We start from the raw sequence: 12,533 nt of genomic DNA, 5'->3' as shown, positions 1-12,533 counted from the left end.
TGCATTCTGTGAAAATGATGTCGAAACTACGGACCATGTGTTTTTCTCATGTAACGTGATACAGATATTTTGGTGTGATATACATAAACGGGTTAAGCAACAGATGTCTTCATTCCCAAACTCTGTCTCCAGTGCCGACATAACATTTGGATTGATATTGCAAAGCAAGGGTGATGAGCTCTGGACTAATACAACTGTGTGTCTAGCTAAATTCTTCATTCACAAATGTAGAATTGTGAAATCATCTCCTAATTTTTTTTTTTATTTATTTAAACTGTATATGAAATCCTTAAAAACTCTGAAAGGTCCTAAAGCACAAAAAATATATAATACCCTAAAACACGTCCCAGCTGAGGTTAATAGCTGAACAATGACTGAATTCTCCTCTTATGTTATGTTTTAATTTCTTATGGTTTTTTTTTTTCTATTTAAATTTGTTTATATGAATGTTTCTTTTCCTTTTATAAATCATCCTTATTTTTGTTACTAAGACTACATATATATTTCCTGTTTGTATTAAGAGCTGCTCCCTCTGGCTATATCTTCTCTGTGTCCTATTCTGAAGAAACGGATTTTATGCAGCCATGTTTGCTTGTAAATCTTGATATTTTCAATAAAAAATAAAATAATAAAAAGGACGAAAGGTGACCAGGCCCGGACATGTATAGGCTATTTTGTTTTAGTTTATGCAGCAGTCGTCCGTGAGGGGCTGCCAAATTTAGTATTGTTGTTTGTTTATTTTTGGATTAAAGTTTATTCTGAAAAAAAAAAAAAAGCTTCACTTCTCACCAATGGAGGAGAGCGAAGGGGCGTCCTCCATATTTTTTACAGTCTATGTTTTTATTTTTTTATTGAACAATTATTCATGTACAAAAAATATGGCAATATTAATAAATATTTACAAAAAAAAAAACAAAAAAAAAAAAACATACAAGACAGGTGCATGAAAGAACCACAAATACACACAACAAAAAAAATGAAATAAATAAATAAATAGAATTAAGGGGCTAAGGTTTTTCTTTTAAATCATATTCTTCTATGGCGGAAAAAAGACTAATTGCGTTTTTCTTTTTTATCACTTTGAGGGCTTTTGTATAAGAAACAAATTCTCCATGAAATGCACAGAACATTGGTTTCATCTTTAGATATTTTGATTTGTGAACATAAAATTTTCCAAGCATGAGGATATTTTTTACAGTCTATGGTTGACACGGTCAAAATCACGCGTTTCGTTTAAAGACTTTTGACCTCGATCACCTGCCATACTGTTTTTACGTCCGATCGAGACGAGCACAGCCACCTTGAAGGAAATCTCAATTCTCTAATTGCACCGCGAGGAGTCGAGGATCGAGGAGTGAGGAGGCTTCCAGAGGAGTCGTGAGCGAGGATACACAGGTGTATCCTATGCGGAAGAGTTTTATCGACTAAAACGTGACACACGTATAGCCTACATTCTCCTCCCCCTTCACATCGGTCACAATCATTTTGATGTATACTTTACCTCTGCAGTTTATATAAACCACACATCTCACATATTTCAACAGGGTATCTTGCTTTATTATTATTTATTATGAATTTCTTAAATAAACAAACTTCAACAACATAAGGGCAGGGGCCTGTTTCAGAAAGGAGGTTAAGTGAAAACTCTGAGTATGTTAACCCTGAAATGAGGGAAACTCTGAGTTTTCTGTTTCAGAATGGGAGGTATGTTAAACCTGAGAAAGCAGAGTAAGTCAAGCCTGTTTCTGAAAGAGAGGTAACTTATACTCAGAGTCAGTTACCATGGTAACTTACTCTGTGAACCTAACCTGGTCAGGAGCAGGTTTTCTTCGGTAAACCCAGAGTTTCTTTTGGTCTCCTCCCCTTTTTTAAAGAGGAAGTAGTGTTTAAACACCTCATTCATTCTTTCAGTAAATTTTTATTAATAAAATGTATATTTTATTCATAAATAAAATATTGCTATTTTTACTGCAGTTTTTTTCTATTTTTTTTAATAAGATGAAGTCTATATAACTCCTTAACTGGCAACTGAAAATACAGTAGTAGATTAGAGTTACATAATGTAGTTCTAAACAAATTCTACTGAATTAAACTGTGGCATTTACTGGAAATCACTGAACTGTGTTGATCTGTGCAACAGAAGTTGATGGACCGTCCTCCTGCTGTTCTTCCACACTCTGAGGGCGGGGGGAGAGATAAGAATACCCGTTTATACTTAGATTTAAACTTAGATTATCCACATAAAAATGTGAAAAAATCTGAATGTGTAGATTGTTTGATGTGTAGACACATAATAATAACATTACCTCTGTAGGCCTCTCTGTGGCAGCAGAAACTCTTCATCCCCATCGTCCTGTGAAGATGAGCATTTGGTTGAGTGCACTTTATAACACTATTTAATTTCTGGTGTATTGAGTAGGCGACTTACAACTGCCTGGGGTTCTGATGGGACAGGAGGCTCCAAAAGACAGATATTACCATCAGAATCTTTTAGGACCAACAAAAAACCCAACCTCAAAGTAAAATATATGGAAATATCAAAAATAGCCTATATAAAAAATAACACATATGTAAACCTCTTACATTTTATGAAGGCCCTTGGATCTTTGGGAGTGACTGGCTCTGAAGTCCCTCCAGGAATTCCCTCAGCTGTAAATGCTGCTGCACTGCTAGACACTGGATGCTTTAGTTATTTAATATGTCAAATGTTTGTAAAGTCAGGTAGCCTTCACCCATGATATGCTCAAGCCTTACTTGACTAAATTATGTTTTTATATTTAAATTTCAGCTGCTGCCATGTTCTTTTAATGCCTGCAGGATTGCTCCACATGAAAATTAAAATTAGGTTGAATAACATAGGCCTACTGTTCTTCCAGTTTCACCTCTGATATTATAACAGTTGGGTAAGTTACTCTTACCCAACTAAATAGTTATCAATGTTATCTTCAACAGTGTAATTAGATTAATGTAATAATTACTATATTTAGAAAGTATTGGTCTACTTATTACTAAATCCCATATCAACCTTAAACACTTGAACAATACAAGGAGAGACAAGAAACTGCACTTTTAATGCTTTCAAATAAACAATACACAATTGCATGAACTATTCTTGAATTGACCAAAGTGTGTAGAGGGAGAAGGTTACATAAAAAATATACCTTTTAAAAATGTATGTTAAATCCACTATTGTTTTATACAGAATTGTTCTCTATAGTCTATGCAGTAGCCTATTTAATGTAATTACATCAGATTTTATTTTAAATTACAGAAGAATTAAGAGTTATCCCTTTAATTAAATCACAACATTTAGATTAGGCTACTTGGTAATTAATTACACCCAACACTGTATAACAGCAGAGAAGGGCTCTGATAACAGTAATTCCTCTTTTTGTTTGGCGCTGTTGCCATGGTGACTCGTAATATCTGCGCTCCATTGATAATGGCTTTTTATAGTTGTGGTGCACGCGCTAAACTCAGAGTCAGTCAACTGTTGATTGAACTAACTCATTTCAGCTGTTCTGAAACCAAAAACTCAGAGTTTCCCATCTCAGGGTAAGTCAACTCAGAGTTCAAGTTTTAACTCAGAGTTGGTTGAACCTCCTTATTGAAACAGGCCCCAGATCCTCTGAGCGCTGCTGATGACGCGATGAAGTGACGCTCGAGTGATCAAGGATTCCAATGTATAAAAAAAGCTTCCATGCAGCCTTCCCTCGCATCCAGGGGGTGGAGCTGAGACGCAAGGAAAGGAAGCGAGGAAAGGAAACGAGGATACACAAATAAGAATTGAGAAGCACTCTCTCTCTCTCGTTACACATATAAAGTGAAAGTAAGTTTTCCTGTCGCCATTTAAGCAGGAGAAATGCGAAATACGACACGGGAAAAATAGAACATCAAAGTGTTTATCAACCATTATAAAGGGATTTAAGTGTAGTTTTATGATGTTAAAGCTGGAGGATTTGAGAGCCTGTATCTTGTAAAAGTTTGATCAAGGTGAGTGTTCATGTGTGACTTTCTCATATTAATATGAATCTCTGGAGGACATTTTACGTGATTGATTGATATGAAATCTTAAATAAAGGTTTTTAATTTTTCACTTCAATGTTTCCTTTGTGTTTCGTGATGTTTGTGATTCTCCAGAAGTTTAACTTATGTGTAAACACATACATAGGCCAGCGTCACACAGACAGGAAAGGCTATGCTGCCACCTTGTGGTTACTCAATAGTATGCCTATCATTATACATTTAATTTAGTGTGTGAATGTTTCTTCATTCAGAGTCAGTGGAGGAGATCAAACTCATCAGATTCTCCTGCAGCTTCATCATGGGTAATTCACAAGGATCCAGAGTTGGAGATTGTTCTCCAGGATGCAGGTACTTTCAACAAACATTACATTACCATTACCCCCACACCTCCACCCCTCGCCACACATCGCATGCATTACCATTACCTCCACCCCTCGCATTTCTCATCCCTTATGTTACATTAAATGGAATTTTTAAAACAACTGGCCGCTGGATTGAGTAATAATGATGTCTGAAAAGACTGTACATTAGATGGTTTACTTTGTTTCAAAGTAGTCAATCCATAACCTGAACTAAAATCTTTAGGGACATGTTTAAAAAAAAAACGTAAGTTATTCTAACATGACTACAGCTAGCAAGAAACGGTGACAAACGTACTCTTTTTATCATTACACTGGATATCTAGTTAATGCAACTTTTGATATAGGAACTCGAACTCCTAATATTTTACTAAGCAATTATGGAGATATAAACATAATCGAAGCACTTACAGGATTTTCATTCAGGATTTCACTCTTTGTGAGGTTTGGTTTTGCCGCGTTCAGCTACAGTGCGTGTCTGCGGGAGCACCACAACAACAATCTGTGACGCTTGTTACGTCCTCCCCCTTAATCTAGGGGTAAATAGGGAACGACGAACAAATAAAAGTGGAGAGACTTTGAGAATCTCCAGCTCTCCAGTCCCAGAGTCACAAAAGAATAAATAAACCAACAAGTTTATTCTCTCATGGCGTGTCTGCCTTTTATTTAACGTCAGCAGGCGTTATAGAAAGAAAGACATAAAGTAGAGAAACATATTACAAAATAAATCCAAACAAAAGTATTACCTCGGGAGGAGGGCCCAAGTCAAAAGAAAAGAAAACAATACCTCTAACTACAAAAGAGATAACACTAACTTACCTATATACAAAACGAAAAGCAAAACAAAACACATAACTTCCCTCACTCCCTAACTAATCATAAACAGGAGAAAAGTAATGGGTATCCTCTCCCCCCTACGTTACCCATAAAAACTTATCTAATCATAAATAACAAAAACTACAAAGGCACATTCTCACACACATTGTGAATGTACACCACAGAGCGCAACTCGCTCGTCTGGAGCTGGAGAGCGGAACAATCCCAAACGCCGCGCTGTCTCTCCCCTTCCTCAGCGCTCTCTCTGCGGTTTTGTATTAGACTCCTCAGGACACATACCAATCAGTGCGCGGGCAGCGCTCACAGGTAACGAGCACAGGTGGTAGCCATCAATCCTACTAATCAGACACACAATGAGAGAGAGAGAGAGAGAGAGAGAGAGAGAGAAACACATATGCACTGGCAAATAACACTCTTGGTATACAATACACAAATGAATACGTCCTTGGACGTAACACGCTGTATAGGAACTCACTCGGCGCTGCCCTGATTGCTGCCTCGCGCTAGGAAATTTATTACTGTTATAAATATAAAACGTCATTAAAGACCTATAATTTTCACAATCGTTTTTAATGTTAAAATATATTTGTCGGGGGGACCCCAAAATCCCAAAATAAAGTCTCATGGGGGGTCCCTAATGACTTATGGAGGGTCCGGGACCCCCCCACACCCCTCATTTCGAACCCTGGTTTACAGGAAAAATATGATTTTTTGGCCTATTTTTTTTTTTACATTTTTTTTTTTACTAAAATGAAATATTCAGTAAAAAGATAGTTGTTTCCTCAAAGTACTTTTTGATGCAGGATAAATGTATTCACAGTAATCTAAAGGATTAAACTGAATCTGTTCTCTGTTCCAGTTCAGTCCAGCAGAAGAGCTCAAACCCAGAGTCCAGCTGTGTGTCTATGAAGAGTAACTGGTCTATGGATAAGCCAATATGGTTTAAGAGTGGAGACAAACGGCCTGATCTCAGGTATATCATTTCTATAAAAGATGTGCTTATAGTGCGACACTTTTGAATTAGAATCATCATTTTTCTCAGTCAGTCAGTCTAATACTAGCAATGACATCAAGTAAATGTAAGCTGAGATCTTCTCCACCTTTATATAATGGAGTAGGTGTAAAACTGAGTGGATTTTTTTAACTGCTGGTTCAGGGCCCGTATTTATCAAGCTTCTCAAAGTGACATTTTAGTCTTATATAAATAATAATAAAAAAAAAAAATCAGGTCATATAAATCGGCATATTTATGATATGTTAACCTTTATAAAGGGCATTTTCCCTCATCCCTAATCGATTCCCTAATCGCTTATTTCCCTAATCGCTTCCCTAATGCGTCATCTTTCATTTAAAATTCTTAAATTTCATCAATAAATTAAAATAGAATAATAAGATGCTAAAGGGATGTTACTAATCAAATTAAACTGCATTAAATAATGTAATGAGATTATTTTAATTATTTTTTTGAATATACCATTAAGAAATGTTGGTAAGAATGATACTTTTAAACACGAAACTAAACCGCCAGTAGGAGGCGGCAGGAGACCGAGTCATTGAGTCATTTACTCAAACGATTCATTCAAACATCTGATTCATTCAGGGATGAGGCAGTTGTAAATGAATAGGAATTCATTGAATCTTTGACTCAACCGATTCGTTCAAAACACTGAATCATTCAGGAAAGAAACAGTTGAGTTTTCCTTTGAGATGCGCTGTGGTTCTTCTAGGATCTTTTTTAAAACTATTTTCGCTGCTGAAATAGAGCAAAAAATGTCAATATTGAGTCTAAAATTCAAGTGACTTAATATTAATGTGTTACCAAAGGGGCTAGTTCCTTTAAGACGGGGGAAGAACAAAAATAATAACTACAATGTACTCACAAAAAATAAGCAGATTTATTGACAAATAAACCAATAGGACAATACATGTGTCAAATCAAAGAAAAGAAAATACATTATAGAAAAAAACTCATTCCCCCTCGAAGGATATTAATGACCAGCCAACCTCCTATGAACCCCAATACAGTCCCAATTTTGTCACACAAAACAACTCAAAATAAACACAGTAAATGACACAAACAAAAATCATATTAAATGAAAGGAAACCATCCTCAAACCAACACAAAGAAAGAAATTCCACTACAAACTTAAATCTCATGCAAATAAATAGTTAATGTGTTTTAAAGCATCAGTATGGTACAGAGAGTACAAGAGTTGGCTGGCAACACGAGGCTGGGAAGTGACATACAAACAAGAAAAAAAATAGAAAAGGAAAACACCCCACTAGCCAGTACGAGTCACAACATCCATACACATTGCGCTGGAGGCATACAGCGCGCACATATCGGTACTGGCTAGATGGGGAAATCAAAACCAAAACAAGCTCAAAAGGAACAGCGATCAACTAAACCTAATACAAAAAAACAAAAACATGATTAGCAATACAAATCAGCAATACACAAAAAGATAACCACAAAACGTATTTATTTAATCTCAGTAGAAAATAAAATCAAGACACATTCAAACACTGTATAAAAACCCTCAAATTACCTGCAACACAGCCACTAATCCTGGACTAACTTCCAAGATAGAACCGGGCGTGACCAACGGCCTACAAATCCACCTGTTTGGCGTCTATATTAAAAACAATTCCCTAATTAAGTAAAAGTCTTCATAAATATGAAACAAAACAATCACTATTTATTTAGCCTACCTGCTCACCAAACCGTTCATGCACAAACCAACATGGACCTGTCACCGGACCGCACAATGTTTGTGTCTGCATTAAAAACATTAATTTAGTGGAAAAAAGCTTTGTAAATATAAAACAAAAGTGTCAACATTTGCTTGGCCTACCTTCTCAACCAGACCACGTCTGTGCACCAACACCAAAGGAAAGGCTACCAAACAGCACAATTCCACACAACAGATTGGACTTCCTCTCTAGGCCTCCCTAGAGGTGCCTGCTTAAATACCCTCTACCTAATTGGCCACGCCCTCCACTAATTGCCACCTCACCGGCTACATTCTTCCCCCTAGAAATTAATCGGCGACCCGCCGATACACAAAAAGAAGCATTCTCATCACCATAATAAACAGCATATCAAATCTGTCTCTGGGACTACAGCTCCTCCCCAACTACTGGTGCAACGGCAGCCCGAGGCAATCTATAAGGGTTTGAATGCTGACCCGCTGTACTCCTCCTAGAACGCCTCAGCTCTAAGGGTTGAGCCTCTGATACAGGGGAACTCTCCAAAGTACTATACTCACCTGTCCTAGGTGGTGACACATCACAATCAGTTTGCAATAATACACATGATGCCGAATCGCTATCTGAATCGGTGGTAGACCCACTATTCGAGCCAACTGCTTCAGACACAGTAGAGTCTACGTCACCTAAGACAGGGTCAATAAACGCCTTACGCATTTCCATCCGATGAACCTGCTTCACAGGCCCTGCCTGAAACACAGGAGCAACAGAATACACAACGCCCTGCTCTCCTGGTTCACGTACCACCTTATAGAGACATGAATCATACACATCCTGAATTTTATGTCGTCCACGATGATGGCTTTTGAGATAGACCAACTCGCCTTCTCCAAAACGCGTATCATTTACTCTACCCTCCTCACGTCTGTTACGACGGGCAACCTTTTCTCTCAGCCTCTCCTGTACCTCCCCATATGCTGCCTGAAGCCTACCTTGATGTTCCACAATCCACTGATCAGGTGTCTCTGCAGTCTCTTCCCACTGATTATTTAACAAGAAATCAACTGGTAATTTGGGTTCACATCCAAACATCAAAAAATACGGGCTCATACCTGTGGAGTAATGCACTGTAGTGTTGTAAGCATAAACAAGCTGTGGCAGATGTTGAGGCCACCGCCTCTTTTTCTCTGGGGCCAAAGTCCGCAGTAAATCATGGAGAGTACGATTAAAACGTTCGCACTGCCCATTACCCTGTGGATGGTACGGGGTAGTGCGACTCTTCTGTACACCATAAAACTTACATAACTGGCTAATAAGGTTACTTTCAAAATTTCGTCCTTGGTCTGAATGCAGACGACATGGGACCCCAAACAAATGGAACCAATGCTGGACCAACACCTCCGCTACAGTACTCGCCCGCTGATCCCGAGTAGGGATGGCCTGGGTGAACTTAGAAAAAACATCAGTGAGCACCAACACATTCTCCCTCCCATCACTTGCAGGTTCCAACACTGTAAAATCAACAGCCAAAATTTCATGAGGCCGGGATGCTTGTAGTGTTCCCATAAACGACCTCACCTTTGGCTGAACCGCTTTAGCTAGAATGCACCGCTGACACTCCCGACACCACTGTTCCACATCTCTCACCATCCCTGGCCAATAACAACGACGCTTCACTAATTCTACCGTTCGGTCCTTTCCTTGATGCCCATGACTGTCATGCAAACTACAAAACACCTTCCTTTGAAGTTTTTGAGGTAACAATAACTGATATATCTCTCGATGACCATCAGGTGTGTATGCTAAGCGATAGAGGCACCCATCCTTCTCACACAATCGGTCCCACTGCCTAGCCAGCTCCTTTACAGCTCGATCCCTACCGGTCAACTCTGAAGAACGCAAGACACTCCCTGCCTCCCAGGCCTTGGCAATAGGTCCAATGACTGGGTCTGCCTTCTGCAAATGAGAAAGATCTACCTGTGAACATCCAGGCAATGCAGCAACTTCACTGGCACTCACAACTACCCGCTCTGGAGAGCTTCCCCTCACCTGCTGCTGTAACACTTGGGGAAGTTCTGTTCCTGGAAAAACATTGTTCATGGCCTGCCGAGACAGTGCATCAGCATTTCGATTCACCCTTCCCGGGCGGTACTTAATCACAAAATTGAAAGATGCCAACTGTGATAACCATCGCTGTTCCAGAGCACCCAACTTTGAGGTCTGCAGGTGACAGAGAGGATTATTGTCAGTATAAATAACAAAGTCATTCCCCAACAAATACTCTCTAAACTTATCACATACAGCCCATTTTAGGGCCAGACACTCCAGTTTCATGGAGCTATAGTTCTCCATATTCCGCTCTGTCCTCCGCAGACCCCTACTGGCATAGGCAATGGGACGAAGCTTACCACCCTGCTCCTGGGATAAAACTGCCCCCAAACCTTGATGGCTTGCGTCTATCTCCAGAACAAACGGCTTACGGAAATCTGCATAAGCGAGCACAGGTGCAGTAACCAGCTTTGTCTTTAATGTTTGGAAACTGTTCTCACACTCTGCATCCCACACAGAAGCTAACGGCAGCCTTGGGGTCTTCCCCTTTCTTGCGGAACCACTCAGTCTTGTTACCAATTCATGCAGAGGCCTGGCTAGCTTAGCAAATCCATCAATAAACCGGCGATAATAGCTGGCAAAACCTAAAAATGAACGAAGCTCTGCCAAGTGTACTGGACGACTCCATTCTTTTACTGCTGCCACTTTGTCAGGGTCAGTGGACACCCCCTGCTCAGACACTAGGTGCCCCAAATACTTCACCTGCTTCTGAAAAAAATTGCATTTGCTCAATTTAATCTTAAGACCTTCCTGCTGCAATCGCTTAAAGACCTCCTCCAGCCGTAACAAATGCTCCTGTACAGAAGAGGAAAATACAATTATATCATCCAGATACAAAAGCAAAGAAGAGAACCGCTTATCCCCAAACAGCCGTTCCATGAGTCTTTGGAATGTCCCTGGGGCATTACACAGCCCAAAGGGCATGCGGTTAAATTCGAACAACCCAAATGGAGTACAAAAAGCTGTCTTTGCCTTGTCTGCCTCTGATACCTCAACCTGATTGTACCCACTTACTAAATCTAAGGTGGAAAACCACCTTGCCCCAGTCAGAGCATCCAAAGACTCTTCAATTCTCGGCAATGGATAAGCGTCCTTTCTAGTTTTCGAATTCAAGTGACGATAGTCAACACACATCCTAATTGTTCCATCCCGCTTCTGCACCAGGACAATCGGGGACGAGTAAGGACTACTACTCTCCCTTATCACCTTACTGTTCAAAAGCTGTTGAATATGAGACCTTACGGACTCATACTGAGATGGAGGAATTCGTCTATATGGCTGTCTAACTGGTTTATCGTCCTCCAATGGAATTTCATGTTTAATCAGAGCTGTACAACCTATATCGCCCTCAGTGGTGGAAAAAATTACCTGATATTTATTTAATAGCTGCTTTGCCAGCTCTACTTCCTGTTCAGTAAGTCCTTTACAGGAAGGGAGGTCAATGTCACCACTGGACAACTGCTCAGCCACATGAACAGACACCTGAGCACTATACACATTTTCAGGACATATTTGTAATGTAGGCCCTGGGGCAGTAACCACATCCACCATTTGGACGGTACCTATAATACGACGTGGTGCCACCCACACCACCGTACTACCTACATTAACAATGGGTGCATACACTAACCCCCTCTCTGCATATACCAAAGAGGGAGACAACAACAAACCCTCTGGAAGGGCATTTTCCTCTGGCCCCAAAGGTTCTAAGAGAAACTCTATCCTAGCACCGGAAACTTGGGGACAGGTCACCGGAACCATGGTCATGGTACCTGCAGCAACACGAACAGGGTTTTTACCCTGAACTCTCACCTTGAAGTCTGAAGAATTTGAGACTGCTTCAATTTTTTGACAACAGCGGAGTGCCTGTTTCCATGCTGGGGTAGCTGCTCGTATTTGGGGCATCTGAAAAAGCTCAGTACCATGTTCATTAAATAAATTAACATAGCACTCCCGAATAATATTCATACCCAACACAGCTGGAATCTTCTCCTTCTGAGCATACATACTAGGGGAACAGGCATCTTTTACAATCAAAATCCCTTTCCTGGGTAACGTTACCCCAAATAAACTGACATCGAGTTCTACATATCCCACACATGGAATATCCATCCCATTTGCAGCTTTCAATGCTAACCATGCACAGTCACGGAGGCCACCTTTCCCCAAATCAGAAAAATAATGGTTAAAATAGCTCTCTGTTACAGTGGTAACCATAGACCCTGTGTCCAGTAAGCACAACACATCAACCGTTCCCATTTTAACAATTAATGTTGGACAAGACCCTACCAAATCACTTGAGCCTAATGTCCTCATCTCCAGTGTGTGGCTCTGCACACTGGAGGACTCTAGTTTTCCGCCGATGAGACAGACTCAGCAACTGCCCCCCCACTAGAACCTGAAGCAGGGACAGACCTAGTTTGCATATTTGTTACACAATATCTTGCTATATGACCAGCTTGATCACATTTGATACATATGGGTTGGCCATCA

General features: G+C 39.9%; 1 protein-coding gene across 1 annotated transcript in view; it reads left to right on the top strand.

Moving 5' to 3' along the window:
• Nucleotides 1–12,533, top strand: part of LOC311302520 (uncharacterized protein) — a 747,744-nt gene that overhangs the window by 229,515 nt on the left and 505,696 nt on the right. The gene's annotated exons all lie outside the window — the stretch shown is intronic.

This window comes from Rutilus rutilus, assembly GCF_951802725.1.
Source record: "Rutilus rutilus genome assembly, chromosome: 13".
Taxonomy (NCBI): Eukaryota; Metazoa; Chordata; class Actinopteri; order Cypriniformes; family Leuciscidae; genus Rutilus; species Rutilus rutilus.
This window is presented reverse-complemented; position numbering and strand designations above follow the sequence as displayed.